At 46.1% G+C, this 27,173-nt stretch overlaps 1 long non-coding RNA gene across 1 annotated transcript in view; it reads left to right on the top strand.

Moving 5' to 3' along the window:
* The window catches only part of LOC128583071 (uncharacterized), a 93,235-nt gene that overhangs the window by 48,008 nt on the left and 18,054 nt on the right, over positions 1–27,173 (top strand). The gene's annotated exons all lie outside the window — the stretch shown is intronic.

Raw genomic sequence — 27,173 nt, forward strand, 5'->3', positions numbered from 1 at the left:
CACTCTGCAGATTCTAGAATCTCTGCTCCCTCCTTCATACATATCTGAGTGTGTTATACAAACCAGGGCAATAATGCATACTTTATACGTGAAATGCACATAATTCTATCGTTTCAGCCAGTTCCACTGCTTCTGAGATTTTGTACATAAATATCTATGCGTGTGCGTTTGTGTGTACATTTCTTGACATATTTACAAAGTCCCAGTTTGCCAACCTTCGGGGCATAATGCAAGAACTATTTTTCATCCTAATCTGCTGTAATGACATGTTTTATTATACTATTTCAGCTGTTTCCATTGCTTTTGCTGTTTCATGTTTTATGTATTTTAACTAATGCTTTAATTTTAGTACGTTGTGCCCTAAGGTGACTTCATGAGGCTTACTTTGGAAAATCGACGGGGATTCACAGCCATGGCAATTGGAGGCTCTACTCACACACAGCGTGGCACAGAGGAAAAGAGATCAGAATGGAGGCCCCACATTCACGGTACCTAGATGTAGGGTGACCCAGAAAGCCAGCATCCTGGAACCCCCTCAGTTCTGGACAAACCAGGCTGGTTGGTCACCCTGCCAGGATGGTGGGTTTGGTATTTGGATAGGCTGCTTCTCAGGAGGTAGGGGGTGACTGTCTCAGTGTACTGTAGAAAGGGCCTGAGGTTTCGCGTCCCCTCTTCTTAGTTTCCAGCCCCAGTTCTCCTAATACTGTAATACTCATTTGAGCCTGATGAAGTCACTGAAGCCCTCATTAAGCCTCAGTTTTCTCATCTGGAAAATGGGGCAAGTCTCTCTTGCAGAACTGCAGTAAGGGACAAAGGGAGTGATACGTGTTCTCTGCCTGGCACCTGGGGAGTGTTTGAGAGATGACAGCACTTCACTCACCAGTTATGGCCCTGGCCCCGTAATTCCCTTTTCAGGGGCTCCCTTTCCCTGTTCCACCTAATAATAAAGGAGTCAGACTGGATACTTTGGAAGTGCTCAAAGTCCATGTTCATGAGGCCAGGCCCACCCTCCCAGACTCGGGCACCAAGAAGTCCCTATCACCAATTTTGTCCTTTTGGTGGTGGAAGCAGAAGGATTCAAGAGGAATAACAAGAAAAGTAATGAGAAGGCCAGGGATGGTAGCTTAAGCCTATTGTCCTAGCACTTTGGGAAGCCACGGAGCAAAGGAGGATTGCTTGAGGCCAGGAGTTCAAGACCAGGCCGAGCAAAGAGCTCCCTTCTCACAAAAAAGCAGAAAAATAAGATGAGTATGGTAGTAGCACCTGTAGTCCCAGCTACTTGGGAGGCTGAAGCAGGAGGATCGCTTGAGCCCAGGAGTTTGGTTCAAGGCCACGGTGAGCTGTGATGAGGCCACTGCATCCAGGCTGGGGTAACAGAGTGAGACTTTAACTCAAAGAAAGAAGGAGAAGGGGGCGGCGCCTGTGGCTCAGTGGGTAGGGTGCCGGCCCCATATACCGAGGGTAGCGGGTTCAAACCCAGCCCTGGCCAAACTGCAACAACAATAAAAAATAGCCAAGTGTTGTGGCAGGCGCCTGTAGTCCCAGCTACCCAGGAGGCTGAGGCAAGAGAATCGCCTAAGCCCAGGAGTTAGAGGTTGCTGTGAGCTGTGTGATGATGCCACAGCACTCTACCGAGGGTGACAAAGTAAGACTCTGTCTCTAAAAGAAGGAGAAGAAGAAGAGGATAATAATAAAAAACGGTGTCTTCCCATGTCAGTCCCCTTGCAGAACAGCGTAGGGGTAGGTGAGATGATAACCTCCCTTTTGCAGTGAGAAGATGGATGCTCAGAGAGGCGAAGACCTTTAGTGAAGCCACGTAACAAGCAAGTGTTTGAGCAGGTATGGACATGGCATTGGTGACCCCATTTACAGAATGTCCTGTAGCCTTCTTGTCTGGAAGGAGTGGAGGGTTACTCAGGGCCGTAAGGCCCTGAAAACAAGTAGGGAAGGACGATGGAGCGAGCCCTCTGGTTGTTAGGTCTCATCCACCCTCCCAGGCATGGGGCACCCCTTTCTGTTCCCAGCTCAAGGAAGTGAATGGGGGAGGGGCTCAGTTCTGATACCCACCTATCCCCTTCTATCCCCGCCTGCTGCATCCTCTGGGCCTTCTTGCCTCTGTATCTTGAACAGAAATGTCATTTCTTTTCCCTTTACCCGCACAGCCTCTCTGAAAACCTTCTATTCATTCTGCAAAGCCCAGCCCCTCAGCGCCCAGGCCCTTATCCCCTTAGACACCTGCCTGGGTTACAGAGAGCTGCCAAGCTGCCAAGCTGCCACGCACCACTGTTTCATTCTTTCTGGTACACAAGGATGTAGACATAGGCATTTCTATTTTCTAGATGAGAGGTAAGCAAACTACAGCTTGTGGACCTGGCTATTTTGTAAATAAAGCTTTATTAGTCACAGCCACGCTCATTCATTTATGCATGTCCACGGCTGCTGCTTTCATATTATGGCCGCAAAGCTGAATAGTTGCCACGGAGACTGTATGACCCCAAAGATATTTACTAGCTGGCCCTTCACAGAAAAAGTGCGACAACCATTATAAGCAAGATGAAATGCTGACGGTCAGAGAGGCTTAACACCCTCCCAGTTATGGCAATGAGCCCAGGACGCCTGGGGCTCACACCGGGAAACTCTGGACTTGAAGGGGGTGCTCTCCCTAGGCTCCCAATGCCATCCTTACCTCCTTCCAGGGCCTCCTTCCAGGGAGGTTCCTTGTGCTGTGGATCTGCCTGGTGGTGGCTCAGGGCTCAAGTATGGTGCTTAAGGCCAGAAAAAAGGAAGTGGGCTGAGGAAGTTTTGTTTCTTTGTTTCTGTTTTCTAAGAATGAAATGCATTTGATAAAGAACCTCACCTTACCTATTGATCTCATTTTCCAAGTACTTACAAATAAGCCAGTGGTGCAGAGTGAGTCAGCTCTTTCTGACTGGTTCTACTGTCTTCGGTTTCTAAGGGGCCATCTCAGGAGAGGCTTGCATGGGGCAGGGCCTGCTCTGGGTCCTGGGACCTCCCCTCATTGCAAGAGACAAAATTCCTTCCCACTTCCCACAGCCAGGCCCCCCTGGTGTCCCCTCCCCCGCCCTCAGCCTGTACCTGCCTTCCCTATCTCCAGCCCCAGCTTCCCTCTCCCCTGCACCTCCAGGGTTCTGCTTCTTCCCGCCCAGCCCTGACAGCTTTATTTCAAACGGAGATCCAATTACAGATCTTGTTGCTTTTGCTTTTTCCCTTTTCTTTTCACTAAAGCTGTTTTGTGTCTCCACTCCCTCCTTCTGCATTCCTCCCATCTGAGTCTTCCCCTCTCCCCCTCCTATAGGAAATGTCTTGGATTCTCTCACTGGGGTGTAATGGTTAAATTGCTACCAGCTGATTAAACAGCAGCAGTCGAAGCTGTAATCCTCAGCGTTCAGGACCCTGGAAGGCAGGGACCGGCGCCCTGACCGCTTAGCCCCTGCTGACCTGCCTACCATGGCCTGCACCAGCCCAGCTTCACTCCTTTCATTTGTCCTGAGCTGCTTAATAGAATCTGCTGAGAGGGGAAGGAAGGAGGGAAGGAAGGAAGGGAGGAGGAAAAAGGGGAGAAGGGAGGGGGTGGGGAGGAGGAGAAGAGGGAGGAGGGGAGGGGTGAGTAGGCAACAGGGAGGAAAAAGAGTGAGGAAGAGAGAAGGAGAGGAGGGAAGGAGGGAAGAGAGGAGGGGGGGAGAGGGAGGAGGGTGGGCGGAGAGGAGGGGTGGGCGCCTTCACCCATCCAGGCCCACCTTGGAGGAATGTCAGTTCCGACCCCTACCCCTTTGCTGCCCTACTGTAAAACCACACCTACTTACACTTGCGCACTCATACCCACATGCCCACAGACATTTGCACCCTCACCAGAGTTACATGCAGTTTCTCACTCTCATATACACATGCTCACACACAGTCACGTGCACACACACACAGTCACAGGCACTCACACCCTCCTATACCCTGCAGACCCAGGCTCTTTCTCATCCCTTGCAGAATGAAGACCAGATGAAGGAAAGACACCGCCCCCCCACCCCCAACCTGCCTGAGCCCCTCCTTCTAGGAACTCCCCCTCCCACACCTGTCCCAGATGCAGGGAAGAGTCAGAAAGATGGGGACATGAGAGATCAGAGAGAAAGCAACCTCTGGGTGTGGGCTGCTTGGGCTTGGCTTGGGCTCTGATAGCTGCAGGATTGTGGAGTGGGGACTGCCTCTCTGCTAGCCTCTCTGAGTCTTATTTGAGAACCAGGAAGGACAATGGTCTCACAAGGTGGCCACAGGTGGGTAAGTGTACATCAAAGAACCCAGCCCATCCAGGTACAAACAATGTGTTATCACTGTAGTGCCACCAGCGTAGCCTTCTAATACAGGCCACCCCTGAAGGTCGCCTGCCCCTGGGCTCCTCGCTGGACTCTTCTGACCCCCAACTCTGCACCTGCAAACTGGCCAGTGACCATGGCATGAGACCCTGCATGTATAGAGTTACAGCCAGAGCTCAGCACGTGCTGGGCTCCCACGGATATTGTTTCCTGTGTTATTAACGTAGCTGTCTCTGCCACTGCTGTCTACTCTTTCAGTAAGAATAGCAGGGGGCAGCTGCCCCTTGAGAAAGTTTATGTCCTTGGAAAGTATAGTTTAGATGAGTGGCGCATCTGGCCTTGATTCACTGCCCTCCCTCACACTTACTCAGAAACTGAGAAGAGCCTCAGGGATGAAGATGGGATTGCCTGTGAGCACAGGGGAAGTTTGCCACCCCTCGAACCACACTACTGTCCAAAGCAACTTTACTCTTTTTCATGTGGAAGAAAAAAGCTCCAAATGCAGGAGGGAAGAACAGAAGGGATTTTTGCCCAAGGATCACGTGCCAGGCTGGTTTCTGTAGAGGGGGTTGAATAGTGACCCCTGATTCCTGTCCACCAGAACCTTAGAATATGACCTTATTTGGAAATAAAGATCTTAGCAGATGTAATTAAGGTAAGCGTCAATATGGGATCACACTGGGTTAGGGCGAGCCATAAATCCAACATGAACATCCTAACAAAAGATAGAAAAGGACTACAGACACAGAAAAGGCCGTGTGTGAAAACAGAGGTGGATACAGGAGTGATGCAGCCACAAGCCAAGGAGCTCAGGAAGCCACCAGAGGGAAGAAGGGAGGAAATCTCTAGCCTGGAGCCTTTGAGGGAGTGTGGGCCTGTGTACACCTTGATTTGGGGATTCCGATTTCCAGAATTGTGAGAGTTAACAAATTTCTGTTTGTTTTCAGCCACCCAGTGTTAGATAGTTTGTTAGAGCAGCCACAAGAAATGAATACACCTTGCAAACCATGCAGCAGTGATCCCATTTTACAGATGGGGAAACTGAGGCACAGAAAGGGAGAGTCCTCTTGTGTAAAAGTCACACAGTTGGTTGGAAGTGAAGGCAGAATTCTAACCCAGGTCTGTCTGATTCCAGTGCCTGGACCCTGTACCACTGAGTTCATGGAGAAGGGACATTCCTGCAGGGGGAACTAGACAGGAAGAAAGGCAAGCTTTGGCTTCCTTGGAAACTAGCAAACAGGTTGGCAAGGACACTGTGGTAAGGGGCTTGGGAACTGTGACACCCTGGCTCAGGCATCCTTTCCTAGGCTGAGAGTCTACCAGGGCCACTGAAAATTCTGCTGGCATTACTCTTAATCCCAACCCAAACTTCCCCAGGGCTACTTCTCATGCCTCCAGCAGGAGAGCCATAGAGAAGCTGTGGGACAAACAAGCTCTGATCCAGAACATTCTTTCTTTCTGGGAGCCACCCCCCGACCCCCACCCCGCGCGCCACCCCCCCGCCCCCCCCACCACACACACACACCTTGTCCTGGGCAGTGAGCTACTACACCTGCCCAGGGAAGGCTCAGTGTTTACCCAAAGTTAGGGCTGGGCTGGTGTCCAGGGAGCAAAATTTAAGGAGACACCTGCTGTCAGGGATGTGCACAGGACTTGTGTGAACCTGAGAATGAGTGCCTCCTTAAAAATTGCACCTGGCTTGCCATGCCCTATTCCTGCCCCCTTCTCACCCAGGGATAATTCATCAGAGGAACAGAAGGTGTTCCTGGGCCCATTGGCAGCCATTGGGTCCAATTCATACAGACCTGGGTTTGAATCCTGACGTTAGCCAGTCAGTAGCCAGGTAACTATGAATGAGTCTTATTTATTTTTTTTAACATATGAATGAGTTATTTTGAGGTCAGTTTTCTCATCTCTAAAATGGAAAGTATAGAATAAAACTTACCTCATAGGTTACTGAGCAGATTAGCTGAAAGTCTGCACCTAAAGCATAAACTGCCTGGCTCTCAATAATGTGCTTTTTTTTTTTCTGCTCACAAAGAGGAAGTTAGTGGGTAGCGAAGTGAGTAATTGCTGCATCTGGGAACAGATCAAAGGTGGCCAGCCAAGCTGACTAGCCGGTTGGGTGTATCTTCAGCGTTAACAACACTGGTAATTTCTTGTTTAAGAAAAACCCAGACTGGAAGGGCCAGGCAGGGGTGTGAGGCTGCAGCAAGCATGCAAAGCTGCAGAGAGCCGCACTCTTCCTCCTGTCTGGACAGGACTCATTAAGTTCCTCTGGGTCCTCCTGATGGAGGTGCGCTGGAGAGAGAGTCTCAGCTCCCCCCTGATTTGGCTCTGACCATATGAGATGGTGACCTCCTGTTGTCCTGTGTTTCCATCTAAGCCAGTGAGGACGTTGAGCTGGGTCATCAGCGATAAGCACAGGTTGGGTTGAGCAACCGAATCCTTATCCAAGCAGCAGATCTTTTCTGAAGTTCAGCTCTGGTTGGAGCCCCTGCCCACGCAGTGGTTCGTACTCCCACCACTATGAGTTCACAATTCTGCAGGCCAACGGCGTGCGGTCTGCTAGGCTCACAACCACTGGCAGGTGAAGAAGACAGACAGTTCCTCAGACCCGTTTACCTGCTTTTATTTTTTTAAGGCAAATGATTTGCTGTCCTTACCCTTGTGTCCACCCCAGAGAGAGGGGTGAAGATCCTGTTTCTATTTCAGTTCCTTTTTTCTTTTTTTTTTAAAGACTGGGTTGCCATCTGCCCTAGGCAACTCCCTCCTCCTTTTCCAGCTCTAACTGCAGCCCTAGCTTGCTTCCTTGTACTTGGCTTGAACCCAGCACCTTAATCTGTGCAGGCTCCCTGCAGATGGCAACGTTTACACTTCTCCATTAGCATGATTATCACATTGCTAATGAGAGCTGCTTCTGTTTATTGAGTTGCTACTATGTGCCAGGAGCTATGCTAAAAGCCTTCCCCACATTATCTCATTTAGACCTGGCAGTAACCGGAAGGGGACTGCCTGACCAAAGCCTTCCACTTAGGGAAGCAGAGTGTGAATACAGGTCTCTTTCACCTTACACCCAGGCACTGAACTTCTCAATAAACTACACTGTACTTTAGTTACCTGCAGATTTGTCCTCCTACCCCCAGCCTCGGCTTCCATGTCTCCTAGGGTATTGGATTTTCAAAAGCAAGGAGGCACAGCTATTTTTTAAAATTATATGAACTTACAATTAAATAAATCATGTTGAAAGATAAAGGTAATAATGCTCAAAATTCCTCACCTCTTAATTTACTACGTTTTCCCATTACCTACTCTAGTTTTTTTTTAATTAGAAAACTAATTTTTTTTTTTTTAAGAGATAGGATCTTGCTCTTTCACCCCAGCTGAAATGTAGTGGCATCATCAGAGCTCACTGCAACCTCATACTCGTAGGGTCAAGCCATCCTCCTGCCTCAGCCTCCTCAGTAGCTGGGACTATAGGCACATGACAGCATATCTGGCTAAGTTTTAAATTTTTTTTTAGAGATAAGGTCTCATTGTGTTGCACACACTGGTCTGGAACTCTAGGCCCCAAATGATCCTCCCACCTCGGCTCCCAAAGTGCTGGGGGTGTGAGCTACCATGCTCGGCCCTTCCATTACCTGTGCTCATGAGATTATTCACGTCTGTTGTATTTCTGTGAAATACAAACCTGCACAATGGTATGCTACTGCTCATTCCTTCCCAACTTTGTGTTCGGTGACCTCACATTGGTAGCTTGAGATTAGCTGTGGTGGGAGTTATTCACACCATAGAAATTGGCGAATGCCACACATCAGGGTTTTCTTCCAGAGTCGCAGCACACGACTGTTCACAATGATCGTGGTAGGTCAGTCTCCCTCTGTCACCCAGGCTAGAGTGCAGTGGTGTCATCATAGTTCACTATAACCTCAAACTCTAGACTCAAGCAATCCTCTTGCCTCAGCCTCTTGAGTACCGGGGACTGCAGGTACAGAGGTGCAGACCACCACGCCTGGCTAAATTTTGTATTTTTTGTCTTGCTATGTTGCCTGGGCTCGTCTTGAACTCCTGGTGTCAAGTGATCCTTACCTCAGTCTCCCAAAGTACTGGGATTACAAATGTGAGCTACCACACCCAGCCCCACATTTTCTTTAATCTAATCATCAGTTGATGGGCACTTACATTGATTTAATCACTCCTGGCCTCAAGTGTTTTTCCCTCCTCAGCCTTCCAAAGTGCTGGGATTACAGGCCTGAGCCTGTACAAGGGCCCATATTCCTTTTTTTCTTTTCTGAGACTGAGTCACTCTGTTGCCCAGGCTAGAGTGCTGTGACATCAGCCTCTCCCACAGCAACCTCAAACTCCTGGGTTCATGTGATCTTTCTGCCTCATCCTCTCGAGTAACTGGTACTACAGGCACCTGCCACCACACCCAGCCAATTTTTCGATTTTTAGTAAGAGACCAGGTCTTACTTCTGCTTAGGCCGATCTCTGAACCCCTGAGTTCGAGGAAGCTGAGAGAGGATTACAAGCGTAAGCCACCATGCCTGCCCCCACCCCTCACCCCCATTCCTTTTTTAACAGATGAAGCGATTGAGACTTGGGAATGCTAAGTGATTTGCCCAAGATCAACTGCTAGGAAGTGGTCAAGCCAGAATATGATTCTAGTTCCTGCCATTTCTACTATGAGGATATACCTTCATGACTGCTGAAGGAGAAAAAAATTCAGACACTGACTCCTTCCCAACCTACCCCCATCCCCGATGCTGCCTCATGTTTGGTTCATGGAAGCAGAAGGTTGTCAGAGTTGATTCAGATAGAAGAGTTGTAAATCCTTGGACTGGGAAGGAGGGAGAGTGAGACAAAAAGATGACAAGTTGAAGTTTTAAACAGACTGAAATCTCATTCCACTCACTTGAGCATTCAAGAGCTAGTGCTAAGTTGGCCAATTAAAAGTAATTTCATCTCCAGTGTCTCTTTGAGAGTTATTTAAATAAGACTTTAAAATTAATCTTTCATTTATCTCAAGAATGAAACAACATTCCTACCTCCCCCTCGAATCGAGCCACTCTTTTTTAAAATGATGAGGTGCCGTGTTAAATTAACCTTATTCATCTCAGACCTGAGCCACAGTTCTTTCTGAACTCTGTAAGTGGATCTAGTTTCGTTTAGTTACACATGTATTTTTATGTAGATTCAAAGTCCCGCTTGTGAAAGAATCATGAGCTCAGCAAATATCAGAAGAACCTGAAATTCATCAGCGGGTAAATATCATTTGTGCAGTGGTGAAGAGGACAGAACACTTGGCCTGGGTGCCCCAGAGGGCCATGATCCTTGCTCCTGGGAATTTTCTAATCCTGCTGGGAACTCTAAGGCAAGAAGATACAAAATGGTTGAAGAACAGTTAGAAAGGAAATGCAATATTAAACAAACATGGTTAATGATAGTTGTGAAATTATTCACAACTTCATTGAAGAGCTGCAAAGGAAAACAGCACATAGAAATAATTTTTAGGCTGGGCGGGGTGACTCACACCTATAATCCCAGCACTTTGGGAGGCTGAGGTGGGAGAATTGCTTGAGGTCAGGAGTTTGAGACCAGCCTGAGCAAGAGCGAGACACTGGTCTCTATTAAAAATGGAGAAATTTAGCCAGGCATGGTGATGCACACCTGTAGACCCAGCCACATGGAAGTCTGAGGCAGGAGGATTGCTTGAGCCCCAGGAGTTTGAGGTTGAAGTGAGCTATGATGATGCCACTGCACTCTCTAGCCTGACAACAGATCCAGACCCTGTTTCAAAACCAAAAACAAACAAAAAAACTAACCTTCCCCCCCCCAACTCTCAGAACCCAAACAGATAAAAAGAAAATGAAAAAAAGAAGTTAACACCTGTAATCCTAGCACTCTGGGAGGTCGAGGCCAATGGATTGTCCCAGCTTATGGGTTCCAGACAGCCTGAGCCAGAGTGAGACCTCTTCTCTAAAAATAGCTGGATGTTTGGCAGGCACCTATAGTCCCAGCTACTTGGGAGGCTGAGACAAGAGAATTGCTTGAGCCCAAAAGTTTGAGGTTGCTGTGAGCTATGATGCCACAGCACTCTACTAAGGGAGACAAAGTGAGACTCCGTCTTAAAAAAGAATAAAAAAAGAAAAAATAAATTAAGAGAAATAAAAAAGAAAGTTTTAGGCTGGGCTGAGTGGCTCACGCCTGTAATCCTAACACTCTGGATTGCTTTAGTTTAGGAGTTTGAAATCAGCCTGAGCAACAGGGAGACCCCATCTCTACTAAAAATAGAAAAACTACTCTGGTGTGATGACAGGTGCCTGTAGTCCCAGCTACTCAGGAGGCTGAGGCAGGAGGATCACTTGAATTTGAGGTTGCTGTGAGCTATGATGCCTTGGCACTCTACCAAGGGTGACAAAAATGAGACTGTCTCAAAAAAAAAAGAAAGAGTTTTTATAAACTTTCAAATCAGTGAAGTTGAGGGTAAGACACCTTCCCGCCCCCAAATGCTCAATGATGGTGAGAATTTGGTGAGTTGAACGTTTTTCATTCAAGGGTACCTAGAACAACCTTTCAGAATCAGGGAAGGCAGCAGATAACACCCATCTCCAGCTTGATGTTTATTTGCAAACTCCCTCAGTTACAGAGCAGCAGACTGCCTTAGTTGGGGGTGCTATAACAATGTACTACAGACTAGGTGGCTTACAAACAACACAAATTTATTTATCACAGTTCTAGAGTCTGGAAGTCTGAGATCAGGGTGCCAGCATAGTTGAGTTCTGGTGAGGGCCCTCTTCTGGGTTGCTGACCGCTGCCATCTCCTTGTAACCTCATGTGGCTGAGAGAGGGCAAGAGAGCTCTCTGGGGTCCCTCTTATAAGGCACTTATCTATTTATGAGGGCACAACCCTCATGACCTAATTACTTTCCAAAAGCCCCACCTCTTCATACCATCACATTGGGAGTTAGGAGTTAAATATTTGAATTGGGGGGCAGGCACAAACTTTTAGTCCATTGCAAGGAAATTTGTCTTGGACCCATTCTCTCTTCCAATAAAAGCATCCCAATATTGTTTGGGGAGTTACTCTCTGCACACCCATGTAGTCTGGGAGGAGGTGATTCCCCATCTGGCTTATATAGATATATGATGATGTATGATAAACAGACTTCCATTTTGTTTTTTTTTTTTTTTTGGAGTCGGAGCCTCACTGTATGGCCCCAGACTAGAGTGGTATGGCCTCAGCCAGGCTTGCAGCAACCTCAAACTCCTGGGCTCATGAGATCCTCCAGCCTCAGCCTCCCAAGTAACTGGAACTATAGGTGTCCACCCTAACACCTAGCTAATATTTTCTATTTTTAATAGAAACAAATTTCTGCTGTTTCTAAGTCACCCAGCTCATGCCCAGACTGGTTTCAAACTCCTGAGCTCAAGGAATCTTCTCACTTTGGCCTCCCAAGAGTGCTAGGATTAAAGGCGTGAGCCACTGTGCGCAGTCTAGGCTTTTTAAGTGGCCCTATGACCTCTGTCTTTTTTGTATTCACAACCTATGTTATCCCTTCCTCTTGAGTATGGGCTGAACCTAATGATTGGCTTCTTATCAATAGAATACTGCATAAGACTGGTGTAGTGGCTCACACCTGTAATACTAGCACTCTGGGAGGCTGAGGCAGGCAGATTGCCTAAGCTCAGGAATTTGAGACCAGCCTGAGCCAGAGTGAGACCCTGTCCCTAAAAATAGCTGAAAAATAGCTGGGTGTCTTGGCGGGCACCTGTAGTCCCAGCTACTCAGGAGGCTGAGCAATAGAATCACTTGAGCCCAAGAGTTTGTTGCTGTGAGCTATGATTCCATAGCACTCTACCAAGGGTGACAAAGTGAAACTCTCTTACCACCCCCCCCCCAAAAATAGATTATAGCAAAAGTAATGGGATGAAGTTGTAAAGATTGTGCCTCTGCTTTATTAGTGGACTATCTCTATTTCCCTCTCAGCTTGCATATTGTGATGAAATGAGCTGGTTGGTGGGAAAGCTAATGAGGCTGAAACTAGGAGCAACCTTGAAGCAACAACTGACAGGCACAGCCAATGGATCCCATCCCCTAGTCCAACATCCTTCCAGGAGGTCAATACTACTAGCAACCACTGAGTGAGCTTGGAAGTGGATTCTTTTCCACTCGAACTTCAGATCAGACTTTGGACTCAGGGCCACCACCTTGATAGCAGCCTCATTAAAGAGTGGGAAACAGAACCCAACTAAGCTATGCCTAGATTCCTGACCCATAGAAACTATGAGATAGTAAAACTTACACTGCTAAGTTTCAGAGTAATTTGTTATGCAGCAATAGCTAACTAATACAGAGTGGACATGTGATGCAGATCTAACCTATCAGAGCATTTTACTCTTTTAGCTGCAATGATTGGTTCACAGATGTCCATTTGATTCAATGAGAGTCAAGCAGAGCTGATCCTGGAACTTGGGCAAGATCAGCGAGGGAAGAGAAGCTTCTTGGTGGCTTTGTTTAAATCAGTGGACAAGATATGCTTGGGTTTATTTCTTGTCTATATTCGTTCTATTGTTCCATGTGCCTATTTTTAAGCCTTTTAAATGTGTCTTCTCTCACTTAGCACATTGCATTTGCAATTTATCCATGTCGTGGAGTATATCAGTAGGTTTTGATTGTATGGCTGTACTGCAGATCATTTATTCATTTATCTGTGCAGGGACATTTGGGTAGTTCCCATGTAGGCAATTATGAATAAAGTCACTGAAAACACTTACATATAGGTTTTTGAGTGAACATCAATTTTTATTTCTCTTGGGTAAATACCCAGAAGTGGAATTGCCGGTTTCTGTAGTGAGTGTATGTTTAACTTTATAAAATATTGCCAAACGGTTTTCTGAAGTAGCGAAGCATTTTACATTTTCGCTAGCCATGTATGAACATTCATCTTACCTTCAGTTAATACCCAACCTGTTCTTTTTAATTTTTTTAATCTAAAATTCCTTTTTTGGTTTATTTATTTGAAGCAGAATCTACAAAATGACCACATGTAGTATTTAGTTGGTATGTTGATTAAGCCTCTTTTAATCAATAATTGTGTTCCATCCTCTCTCCTTTTCAATATCACACATTTATTTCAGAAATCAGATGACGTTAAGAGACCTAGGAAGAAGGCGGCCGTCTATAAGCCAAGGAGAGAGGCCTAGAACAGACCTTTACCTGACAGTACTCAAAAGGAACCAACTTTGCCTACATCTTGATCTCAGAATTCGAGCCTCCAGAGCCATGAGACAATAAATGTCTGTTGTTGAAGCCACCTAGTCTGTGGCTCTTTGTTGTAACAGAAGCCCTGGCAAATGAATATGTGGTTTTACAGAGGTCCCAAGTCACCCAGTAATCATTCCAACCCAGGTCTCTCTGACCCCAAAGCCCATGCTCTTAATCCTGGCTTTAAAATAGATTGTATCCTGCAGGCAATGGGGAGCTAGAGAATGTTTGAGCGGGAGAGTGAGCCCATCAGAACCATGTTTCAGGAGGAACATCATCATCATTTTAGAGGTTGAACAGACCCTTTTCATGTCTATCAATCTCTTTTGTGCTAGGCTCACTACCTCTGCTCTGGTTTCTAGGAGACAGGCAGAACACCTTGAGGCCTCCCATAAAGGCCTGGAGCAGATGAGAAGTAGGTAATTAAGTCCGTCTTGGCATCTCCTCCCAGTGCCTTTATTCTTCTGTTGAGGATCTGTGGTCTCAGTCTTTGATCTTTCCTGGCTCTGCCCCCAAGCTTCCCCAACCACCGTAAGAATTTTGAGCAGAGTGTGAGAATGGCCAGGTGAGGGCAAGTGTCTGAGGGGACCATGCACTGACCCAGAACCAGTGGAAAGATGGAGAAGCACTGGCATGAGGTGTGGCTATGTTGAGGCCTGGAGCCCTGTCCAGCGAGGGACAGACAATGTTGTCTCCAGGCTTCCTTTTATGGTTCTGATGGCCAAAGCCACTTAGTGGCTTGGAACTTCCATTCTCCACTTCTAAAGGTTAAATGTGGGGCAGGCACAGTGGCTCACGCCTGTAATTCTAGCACTCTGGGAGGCCGAGGTGGGAGGATTATTTGAGCTCAGGAGTTTGAAACCAGCCTGAGCAAGAGTGAGACCCCATCTCTACTAGGCAGATGTCGTGGCAGGCACCTGTTGTCCCAGCTATTCAGGAGGCTGAGGAAGGAAGATTGCTTGAGCCCAGAAGTTTGAGGTTGCTATGAGGTACCCTCATAGCTTTTAGTGCCATAGTGTCAGCCTAGAGTGGGAGACTGGGCAAGAAGGTGAGACTCTGTCTCAAAAAAAAAGTTAAACGCACATATATTTTTGGTGCGAGAGAGTGTGTAAGCAAGTAAGAGGATAAGAGAGAGAGAATGAATAAAGAGCTGGTTCTTATATCTTGAGTCATACAAACTCCTCTCCCTCCAGCCCGCCACCCGTGGCTTCCTCCCTTTCCATTCTCTACTGAATTAGGCTGTTATTTCTGCCAAATGAGTCATTGATGTGGGAAATTTAATTTATTTTGGCAGACATCACCACTGCTCTGAGAAATGGAGACGACAGGCCTACTGTTACAGAAGACACAAATTATGGTGGTGATTCATTCATTCATTCCTCCCCACATTCATTCATTCTCAGAACGTGTGATCGTTTCTCTAATATACGCAGGTGGGCGACCCCAACTATTATTTTCTCTCTCGGGAAGTAGATGTGAGAATTAAATGAGGTGATATGCAAAAATGCTTATATAATAATAATATTATAATGATAGCTGATTCTATTCAAGCACTTATTTTGTCAGGCTGCATGGTGAGCATTGTACTTGCTTTATTTTATTGTCTTTAATCCTAATCCTGTTCCGTGGGGCAGGGATGATTATTATCTTCATTTTAGAGATTCTGAGACGGAAGCTCTGAGAGGTCAAGGTGACCCAGCCACAGTCATTACAAGGTGTATAAGAGTCAGAGAGAAGTCACTTAGGAGAGACCAGCCCTGAGTCTGGGCTGAAAAACACTTTAGTTCCTCTGATCATGAGCCACATTTACGAGGTGTTGACCACATAGCAGGCAGTAGACTTAGAACGTGCTTCTCCTCTTCCATCTTACTCACTGTTCACACACCGTCCCTGTGATGTACGTACCACGATTAGCATCTCTGTTTTCCAGTTGAGAAAACTGCGGTTTGGAGGAGCAAAGCAACTTGGCCTTAGAGGCCCAGCTATGACACAGCAGACCCGGGTGGAGCCGCAGCCGTCCAGGTTGAGAGGACACTGTCCTCATTGTGAGCAGAGAGCCTGGCACTCAGGACATGGAAGCATCTTTCTTGTTAACCACACTCACCGCTGGCACCACTGTCATTTCTCTTGGTGCCCACACATGGTCCCAGGCAATAGACTGTGTGACAGAGACAAGGCTGTTGTTCACGGATCTCATGTCCTCATTCTCTGGGACACACAGATGGACCCTGGCAGTGACTGAGCTCTGACTGCTGGAATATGGGAGTAGGTGATGACCATTACTTCCAGGCTGAGCCCTTAAAAAAAAAAATCCCATGATCCTCTGTCTGCTGGCCAGATGCCAAGGAAGATCCCAAGGAATATTCTGAGACTCTGGGGACAGAGAAACCCCAGAGCAAAGCTCTTCCCAACTTCCCAACTGAAGCCGTACTGAACTCTCATATGGACCTCAACTTTTCTTTTAATTTTTTTTGAGACAAAGTCTTACTTTGTTGCCCTTGGTAGAGTGCTGTGGTGTCACAGCTCACAGCAACCTCAAAATCTTGGGCTTAAGTGATTCTCTTGCCTCTGCCTCCCAAGTAGCTGGGACTACAGGCACCCACCACAACGTGGGTGGGCTATTTGGACCCCAACTTTTATTGGGGTACCCACTGAGTTGGGACTGTTTTGACAGTTGTTAGCTACTTCACTCATGTAGATGTCTCAAGAAGTGTTTTCTGACATAACAATAGCCTTGGGAAAGGGCTCACCTCCACTAGAAATCAATCTTCAGAAATGTGAGTGTGGATTTCCTTGTGTCGGGTGCAGGGGCCTGGCGCACTCTTCGCGTTCAGTAAATATATGTGGAAGTGACGGAATGAAATTCCCATCCCAGAGGTCCTTGACCCACGTGAAACGTCTTGGGTAATGACGAGGTCTTATTCATGTGGCTCAGTCCTCCATCCTGTCCCAATGGGCACATAGTCAGCCTGCATGTCCCCATACTGCTGCTGGGGAGACAACCCCAGTGGTAACTTCAAAAACCTGCCTGTCAAGCCAAATGTCACTATACAAATGTCACGCTGACTTTCTATCATCCCAACTGGCTGTAAAATCCAGGGAAAGCCAAGTCGAGTGGGCTCCAAACTGCATACACCACATTTAGGTGTTTACAGAAAAACCAATGCACAAGGATTTGCTCGAAACCTAAATTTCCTCTTAGCCAAAGCCCAGAAATACCCTTTAAACCCTGAGCAAATAAGCCGGAAGAAGGCATTTTCCCTGTGACAGAGCCTTCAGAGCCTGAAGATCTTCCACTTTTTCAAGGAAACAAGCTTGTGCAAAAGGCAGACTTCCTGAGGACCCCCTTGCTGCCCAAAGCAGAGAGACTTTGCAGACTTTGGTCCCAGCCCAGGTGGTATGAACAGCCACAAGCCTCAGACCCAATGTCAGACTATAAATAGAAGCAGCCCTGAGATACACATCTAGGTCCACTCAGAGGGATGATACTGGCTCAAAATAAAATAAAAAGAAGCAATTGGGTTGTGTCCATGTCCTTGTGATTATGAATTGTGCTGCTATGAACATTCAAGTGCAAGTGTCTTTTCTTATACAATATCTTTTTTTTTCCCCCTCTCTGGTTAAATATCTAGTAGTGGAATTGCAGGTCTGAATGGTAGGTCTACTTCGAGTTCTTTGAGGAATCTTCATACTACTTTCCATAGAGGTTGTACTAGTTTGCAGTCCCACCGACAATGTATGAGAGTTCCTTTCTCTGCATCCACAGCAGTGTCTATTGCCTTGGGCTAGCTCACAGCAACCTCAAACTCTTGGGCTCAAGCGATCCTCATGCCTCAGCTTCCTGAGTAGCTAGGACTACAGGCATGCACTACTAGGCTGGGCTAATTTTTTTAGTTTTAGTAGAGATGGGGGGGTCTTCCTCTTGATTAGGCTGGTCTCAAACTCCTGACCTCAGGTGATCCTCCCTCTTCAGCCTCTCAGAGCGTTAGGATTACAGGCGTGAGCCACTGCACCAGACCCACCCTTCCATTTTCAATGTACTTGTATCTTTCCGTTTAAAGTTGTCTTCTGTAGATAGCATATATCTTGATTATATAAAAACTCATTCTGCATATTTCTGCATTTTATTGGAGTGCCTACTCCATTTACATTTAATGTAATTACTTATAAGGTGGGGTTTAATGTAATTACAGATGAAGTATCTACAATTTTTCTACTTGTTTTCTAAATGCCTATGTCTTTTTTTTTTTTTTTTTTTTTGTAGAGACAGAGTCTCACTTTATGGCCCTCGGTAGAGTGCCGTGGCGTCACACGGCTCACAGCAACCTCTAACTCTTGGGCTTATGCGATTCTCTTGCCTCAGCCTCCCGAGCAGCTGGGACTACAGGCGCCCGCCACAATGCCCTGCTATTTTTTTGTTGCAGTTTGGCCGGGGCTGGGTTTGAACCCGCCACCCTCGGCATATGGGGCCGGCGCCCTACTCACTGAGCCACAGGCGCCGCCCTGCCTATGTCTTTTTTTTTTTAACCTGTATTTCTCATAGCTTCTTTTTGTGTTAAATAGACATTTTCTAGTGTACCATTTTAATTCTCTTATTGTTTCTTTATATATTATATATACATATATATCACATATATACATATTTGGAGTTATTTTCTTAGTGGCTTTCTTGGGGATTACAAATCACATTTTTTTTTTTTTGAGACAGAGTCTCACTATGTTGCCCTCGGTAGAGTGCCGGGGCATCACAGCTCATAGCAACCTCCAACTCTTGGGCTTAAGTGATCATCTTGCCTCAGCCTCCCAACTAGCTGGGACTACAGGCGCCTGCCACAATGCCTGGCCGTTTTTTGTTGCAGTTGTCATTGTTGTTTAGCAGGCCTGGGCAGGGCTTGAACCCACCAGCTTCGGTGTGGGTGGTGCCCTAACCACTGAGCTATAGGCACCGAGCCTACAAATCACATCTTAATTTAAAATAATCTAGTTTAGATTAATACCAATTCAAGTACAAGAGCATGCAAAAACTTGGCTTCAATATAACTCTGTTCCCCAGCCCCTCTTTTGTGCTATTGTTATTACAAAAACGACATCTTTCACATTATAAGCCCATCAACACAGGTCTGTATTTATTACTTTATGTAGTGGTCTTTTTTATTTTTTGAAACAAGGTCTCATTCTGTTGCTAAGGCAAGAGTGCAGTGGCAAGATCATAGCTCTCTATAGACATAAGCCCCTAGGCTGAAACAATTTGAGCTTCTTTTTGCTTCTTTGTATTTTATTTTGAGCCAGCATCATCCCTCTGAGTGGACCTAGATGTGCATCTCAGGGCTGCTTCTATTTACAGTCTAATGTTGGGCCTGAGGCTTGTGGCTGTTCATACCACCTGGGCTGGACCAAAGGGCATTTCTGCAATCTTCACATCTCAGCCTCCCAAGTAGGGCTACAGACATGTACCACCATGCCTGGCTAACTATTGTTCATTGTTTTTAGGGATGGAGGTCTTGCTACATTGCTGGTCTTGAATTCCTGGCCTCAAGTTATTCTCTGGCATCAGCCTCCCAAGCAGCTGGGATTATAGGTGCAAGCCACCACAGCTGGTTCTTTTTTCCTTTCTGTTGCTCAAACTGAATACTCTCAATTGACCTTTCAAAAGTTTGCTGATTCTTCCCATCATTTTAAGTCTGTTGTTGAATTCCTCTAGTGCATCTTTTATTCCAGCCATTGTACTTTTCTTTCTTTCTTTCTTTTTTTTTTTTTCCAGCCATTGTACTTTTCAACTCCAAAATTTCTATTTGGTTCTTTTTTTATAATTTCTATGTCTTTATCGATATCTCTCTTTGATGGTAATCATTCTCATAGTTTCCTTAGTTCTTTAGAGACACTCCCTTTAGTTCTTTGAATATATTTAAAATAGCTCAGTCAAAGTCTTTGTCTATTGAGTTTAATATCTTGGCTTCTTAAGAGGTAGGTTACTGTGTGTGGAACATATATTTCTATAACTTTGAACGTTTCACTTTTTAAACAGAAAACAGGACATTTTTTAATAATATAATGTGGAGATTCTGGAAATCAGATTTTCCTTCTTCCCAGTATTTTTGCTTAAGTTTTTAATTTTTTTTTTCTTTTTTTTGTAGAGACAGAGTCTCACTGTACCGCCCTCGGGTAGAGTGCCGTGGCGTCACATGGCTCACAGCAACCTCTAACTCTTGGGTTTACGCGATTCTCTTGCCTCAGCCTCCCGAGCAGCTGGGACTACAGGTGCCTGCCACAACGCCTGGCTATTTTTTTGTTGTTGTTGTTGCAGTTTGGCCGGGGCCGGGTTTGAACCCGCCACCCTTGGCATATGGGGCCGGCGCCCTACTCACTGAGCCACAGGTGCCGCCCAAGTTTTTAATTTTTTTGAGACAGAATCTCACTCAGTCCCCCTGTATTGAGTGCTGTGGCATCATAGCTCACAGCAACCTCATCTGGGCTCAGGTAAACCTCCTGCCTTAGCCTCCTGAGCAGCCAGGACTACAGTTGCCCTCCACAAGGCCCAATTAGGCTTTCTATTTTTAGTAGAGACCAGGTCTCACTTTGGCTCAGGTTGGGCTCAAACTCCTGAGCTCAAGCAATCCACCTTCCCCAGCCTCCCAGAGTGCTAGGATTACAGGTGTCAGCCACTGCGCCTGGCTAGTGATTTTGTTTGAGTTGTTTGTTGTTGTTGTTCTGTTTGTTTAGTGATTTTCTTGAACGGATTCTATAGACTCTGTATTCTTTTGCTTGATTTGCTTAGTGGTCAGCTACTTATTTGACAAAGATTTCCTTAAGTCAAGGCTGCTGGTCTTCCTACTCCTTGGAAAGAGTAGAATGAGAATGGTAAAAAATTTATCTTCTAGCTGTTCCCTTTGAGACCAGACCCGAACAGTTGCCTTTGTCCCTCTCCTTCTGCAGCTGTAGATCTTTCTCCTGTCAAGCTCCAGATGAGATTGCAGCCCCAGCTGACCTCTCGATCTCGGCCTTGTAAGAAACCCCAAACAAAGCACTAAGATAAGCTGTGCCTGCACTGAAACTGAAAGGATAAATATGTGTTGTGTTCAGCCTTGCAGCTTATGGAAATATTGTTATGAAGAAATAGATTACTAATATGGAAGGGAAGGACAGGTTGCCAACCTTTGTAATTTTATGAGTCTATTTTATTCATTTACTTATTTATTATGAGACAGAGTTTCACTCTATCATGCTGGGTAGAGTGCTGTGGCATTATAGCTCACAACAACCTCAAACCATTGCTCTTGGGCTTGAGCAATCCTCCTGCCTCAGCCTCCTGAGTAGCTGGAACTATAAGTGCCCACCACAACACCTGGCTACTTTTTCTATTTTTAGCAGAGATGGGGTCTCCCTCTTGCTCAAACTCCTGAGCTTAGGTGATCCATCCACCTTGACCTCCCAGAGGGCTGGCATTGCAGGCCTGAGCCACCATGCCCAACTATAGGAGTCTACTTTACCCTGAGAATCTGTGGGTCTCTCACCCCTGAGATAGCACAGGGCCTGGGTTCTGAAGGCCATTTACTTTTCTCTCTCCTTGATGTTGGGCTCTTGCTGGCAGGAAGGATGACTACACTCCCAGTGCCCCATGTAATGAGTGGCACAGCCTGAGTGACCTATCTTTATGTGTTGGAATGCTAAATTGATGAAGGGGATCCTACACCCTTCAGAGGGTCAGGGGAAACCCAGCTAGGACACACCAGTAAGGCCTGAAGCTCCCTGGGAATGAGATAATAGCTAATTTGTTTCTATTTATGGAGAGCAAGCCAGGAGTAAGAGGGAGGTAAGAGAATGAAGCCAGGCCAGGATGGTAGCCCCCTAAGTGTGTGCTGGGTCTGGAGAGAAACTTAGACATTAGAGGCAATGTGGGGCAGTGATTAGCTTCAGAGTACTGAAGCTTATCAGATTGAGCTGAACAACCTGACAGCCATTCTTGGTCCCCTTTCACTATTGTGCCTCAGTTTCTCACCTATAAAATGGAGTTAACAGTGGTCCTTATATTGCATGGCTGTTGTGAAGATTAACGAACACTTGTAAAATTCTTAGCACATAGTAAATGCTTAGTTAATATTTCTCCTGACAAACAAGTCAGAAAGATCCTTTAAGTGTAAGTTGGTGAGCTCCAGGCAGCTAAAATCATGTGGACTGCAGTCTAATTTTCCTTTTCTAGGACCATAGGAAGCTGATTCTACTGAAGGCAAGCCAAAGAGAGGAACTTGGGGAGGGGCACCTGGGCAAGGATTGGGGGGTGATGCTGTTTAAGAAGTTGCTAGTTCCTCTTTCTCTTCTTTGGGGAAGAATTGCTGCCCAGACCCAAAGAGTTATTGGAGACAGAACTAGTCTGACATGTAAAAAGAATAGTCTTGGTTGGGTGCAGTGGCTCACCCTTGTGATCCTAACACTCTGAGAGACCGAGGCGGGTAGCTTGCTTACGCTCAGGAGTCAGGAGTTCAAGACCAGCTTGAACAAGAGGGAGATGCTGTCTCTACTGAAAAGAGAAAAACAAAACTAAACTAAACTAACCCAGCACCATAGTGGGTGCCTGTTACCCAGCTCCATAGGAGGGTGAGGCCAGAGGATTGCTCAAGCCCAAGAGTTTGAGGTTGCTGTGAGCCATGATGTCACATCACTCTATTGAGGGCCACAAAGTGAGACTCTATCTCAAAATACATACATACATGCATGCATGCATGCATGAATGAATGAATAAATAAATAAATAAAAATAGGAAAAACTAGCTGAGTGTTGTGCAGGCTCCTATAGTCAAAGCTACCTGGGAGGTTGAAGCAAGAGGATTGCCCAAGCCCAAGAATTTGAGTTTGCCGTGAGCTATGACGCCACAGCACTCTACCAAGGGCAATAAAAAAGTGAGACTCTGACTCAAAAAAAAAAGAAAGAAAGAAAAGAAAAGAGTAGTCTCCATGCACTTGAGGCAAGAAAGAAGGAAGGCGTGCAGTGTCCATCCACCCCCAGACTCACCCCTGGACCTGTCATCATGCCTGACATTTCCACCATTCAACGTGCTCCTAAAGGGCCCCAGGAAATGCATTCTGTCCATTTACTTAAATTCAGCCATCATGTCTATGCAGGGCTTAGGCATATAATCCACCATGGGGGAAGGATCCACACACGTCTGCTTTATACTTCCTAGGGGCATTGACACAGCTGCTGATTGTCTCCACGAGGCTGTGAGGTAGGCATTTAGATGATCTTCATTTTGCAGAGGAAGAAGCTCAGGCCCAGAGAGGTTAAGGCACTAGCTGAAGACAAACAGGCATTATGTGGCGGAGCTGGAAAGCAAACCGGGTCTGCCTTCTAGTTGTTGGTGTTCACTTGTCCCTCCCGGCGGCTCTTAAGAAGTTTACAGAAAACAGACAAGTCAGCTAATCAAGGAAATGGCTGCGGGCTTTCAGACTTGGTTTCCTGGTGTTCTAGGGGTCCCCTAGGTGCTGGGAGGGAGGAGACGGGTGAACAAGGGGGTGGTACGAGGCCCTGGGGCTCCTCACACGCCTTGGTCTAGATCTTCCCTGTTTTCTGTCTATAGGGGGGCAGCAGTGTTCGATATTTCAGGGCAGACAATACAACAGTTAAATCAAGCAAGATCTTCTTGAACAAATATGGTGCACCCAGCCTGGACTGGGCAGGAGAGTGGCTTCAGGCAGTATAAGAGAGGAGCTTGCAAAACAAACTCACGTGTGAAAACTTGAAGAACAAGAAGAAATTAAATGATGGCTTGATAGAGCAACGGAGTTGCTGTCCCACGGCCGCGTCTGGTTCCCTAATGAATGGCTTCGACAGTGACTTGGGTGGTCAAGGGGGAGTCCGGATCTGTTTAGCTGAGTAACCCCAGCACCACCCAGGCTTGGCAATGGGGAGCAGAAGCCCTGAGCGATGAAACTTGGGCAAGGCAAGTTTAGACAGAGAGAAGCCACTCGGGGAGGGCCTCAGTGGGAGGGAGGAAGGGTGAGTTAGGTGCATATCCCAGCATCGCCGAAGCACCAAAGCCTCCTGGACCCACACCTGCCCCAGGGCTGCACCCTGCAGATGAGGACTCACTCTGGTGATCGGCTCCCCGATCCCTGCCTCCCTTACCCGCTTTGGTTCCCCTTCCACTTGCTGGCCTGTTAGATGCTGTTGGGCAGAGGTCGTATGACGTACAGTCCGGCAGGCTGGGTTGGGATTCCTGTCTGGCCTCTCTGTATCCAAGTTTAAACACATCGATAGTCACCACACCCACCTTCCAGGGTTGTCTGAATAGTGAACTAGACAACGCACTCAAAAGACCCTGGCACCGTTCATTCCTGGCACATGTAAGTTCTCCATAAATGTTATTGGCTATTATCTACAGCTATATTCAACAAGGGCAGGCTGGGAGCAAATCTCTTCTTGGCTTTTATTCCCTCATTTAACAAGCATTTAATGAGCACCTACCCTGTGCCAGCCACTGCACCAGGAGTTGAGGCCAGAGATTGAAGAGTTCATTTTCCTTAAGTAGCTCTTGGTCCACTGGGAAGGCAAAAGTGTGAACCATTCTTATTCTAGTAAGTATTGGTAGCAATGGTTAACGTTAACACTTACTGAGTACTTCTCATGTGCTGGCCATGATGCAATTTAGAGATATTGTTATCTCATTTGGTTCCTATGAAGTTAAGACTTGATCCTCTGTTTTGCACAGGGGAAACTGAGGCTCTGGAAGGCTCTGAAAGGTCATGTCTCTACCCAAAGTCCTGTGGCCAGGAGGTAGCAAGTCTGGGCTTCCAAACCAACATGGAGGAGAGGTCATCAGTAGGTGGAGAGTCTGGCAAATCCAAAGGTTTGGGGGTTTGGAAGACCCCCAAAAGAAGATGTCAGATGGGTGAAACAGGAAATCCTTGAACTGTGGGCCCCTGGCAGGTAACTCATGCCCTAAAGCAAAGCCACCAAGCTGACTTGGCAGTTCTAGCCTCACGTCCACTTGGTTTTAAGGATTTGACATTTATCAGATGAATTGATATTGGGGAAGCACTTAGCTTTAGGATTAGGGTTCAGTTTCGGTTTATGCCTGCCACATAGTCAGTGGTCTGAAGCTTTAGCTCTTATTCACTATTACAGTCTTCCTCGAGTCTGCAAGGGATGGCCATGCATGAATCTCAGTGACCATTTTTAAAAAACAACACCAGTTCTCCCACAACATGGTTCAAATTTCACTTTCCATGGTACAGCCAAGTGTGAATAATTGCATCGAGTGTGAACTTTGCTGTTAGTGCTTCGGCCCACAGATCACTGTGTAAATCGTAGATGCCCATCACGGATGATTAGGGAGCTGGCCTGGGTCACTTCTTTCAAAGTCTGTTGGTGACTGTCACCGAGCAGGTGTTATTCAGTTCATGCACAGCTAAGTGTTTAGTTTCCTCCTTGACTTTATTTTTTTTTCTTTGAGACAGAGTCTTACTATGTTGCTCTCAGTAGAGTGCCGTAGCATCACGGCTCACAGCAACTTCAAACTTTTGGGCTCAAGCGATTCTCTTGCCTCAGCCTCCCAAGTAGCTGGGATTACAGGTGCCTGCCACAATGCCCAGCTATTTTGTTGTTGTTGTTGTTGTCATTATTGTTTAGCTGACCCAGCTAGGTTCGAACCCCCAACCTGGGTGTATATGGAGACAGGTGAACAAGCTGTAACCACTGTGCTACAGGCGCCAAGCCCATATGACTTTTTTTTTACACAAATGAATAACAAAAAGAAGGAATTGGCCAACAAAGATGCGAGTGCAGCATAGCAAAGAAATGAAAACTGATAATGCTTGATTTGAATTGAATACAGGTGGAATTTGTATTAATCAGGGTTCTCCAGAGAAATGAGACCAATAGGAGATCTATAGATAGATTGATCAATATTTATCAATAGACATAGATGATTGATAGATAGATAGATTTTAAAGAATTGGCTCATACCTTGTAAAGGCTGGCTATTCCAAAATTTGCAAGGTAGGCTGGCAGGTTGGAGACCTAGGGAAGAGTTGCTACTGCAGTTGTCTGAACACATAATCCCTTCTTATGTAGACAGAGTCAGTCTTTTTCTTTTAAGATCTTCAACTAATTGGATGATGCCCACTGTATAGAGAGATAATCTGCTTTACTCAAAATCTATTTTTTTTTTTGAGACAGAGTCTCACTATGTCACCTTCAGTAGAGTGCTGTGGTGTCACAGCTCACAGCAACCACAAACTCTTGGGCTTAAGTGACTCTCTTGCCTCAGCCTCTCAAGTAGCTGGGACTACAGGTGGCCACCACAACACCTGGCTATTTTTGTTGTTGTTGTTGTAGTTATCATTGTTGTTTAGCAGGCCCGGGCCTGGTTTGAACCCACCAGCATTGGTGTATGTGGCCAGCACCCTAAGCATTGAGCTATAGGTGCTGAGCCTCAAAATCTATTAATTAATTAATTTATTTGAGGTAGTTTCACTCTGTCACCCTTGGTAGAATTCCTCACATAGCTCATAGCAACCTCAAACTCTTGGGCTCAAGTGATCCTCTTGCCTCAGCCTCGCAAGTAGCTGGGACTATAGGTACCTGCCACAACACTTAACTAGTTTTTCTACTTTTCTTTCTTTTTTTTTTTTTTTCTAGTACAGATGGGCCATGCTCTTGTTCAGGCTGGTCTTGAACTTCTGAGCTCAAGTAACCCACCCATGTCGGCCTCTTAGAGTGCTAGGATTATAGGAAAGTCCCTAAACCCAGCTTGATTTAATTGTTAATCTTTCTTTTTTTTAAGATCCTGAATTCCAGTGGAATTAAGTGTTAATCTTATCTAAAAATATATCTTCACAGAAACACCCACAGTAATGTTTGACCAAATATCTGGATACTGTGGTCCAGCCAAGTTCACACATAAAATTAATCATCACCAAGTTACAGAAACAGATAAGAGAAGTCATTGCAAAGAAAACCATGGCTGGCAGGAACACTCAGGGATGTATCACAACATTGAATGTGCAAAGGATAAAAATCTTGGAAACAGATCCAACCTTAGAAAGGTGTGGGACAATTTGCCAACGCATATAAGAAGCTGCTGCCTCTGTACCATTAGTTAAACAACAAGCACTGTTCAAGCTATTCTTGGTAGTTTGTTTTTTGAGATAGAGTCTCTGTTTCCCTGGTTAGAGTGTGGTATCAGCCTAGCTCACAGCAACCTCAGACTCCTGGGCTGAAGTGATCAGCTCAGCCTCCCACGAAGCTGGGACTAGGCACCCACAGAGACACTTGTCTAATTTTTTCTATTTTTAGTAGAGACAGGGTCTCACTCTTGCTCAGGCTACTCTCGAACTTCTGAGCTCAAGGGATCCTCCTGCCTCAGCCTCCTAGAGTGCTAGGATACAGGCTAGGATTACAGCGAGTCACCACGCCCAACCATTCTTGATAGTTTTTGTGCAAATACAACACTTAGGAAGTTTCTAATGTTCTCAAAGTATATGAAAAAAAAATGTTAGTTTTACTATTTTTTTTCCATTTCCTAAAACATTTATAACTGACTGTAAAAGAGTTTGTAACATTTGGATAAAATAACCATTAAAGGTCAA

Source organism: Nycticebus coucang, chromosome 4, assembly GCF_027406575.1.
Source record: "Nycticebus coucang isolate mNycCou1 chromosome 4, mNycCou1.pri, whole genome shotgun sequence".
Classification (NCBI taxonomy): domain Eukaryota; kingdom Metazoa; phylum Chordata; class Mammalia; order Primates; family Lorisidae; genus Nycticebus; species Nycticebus coucang.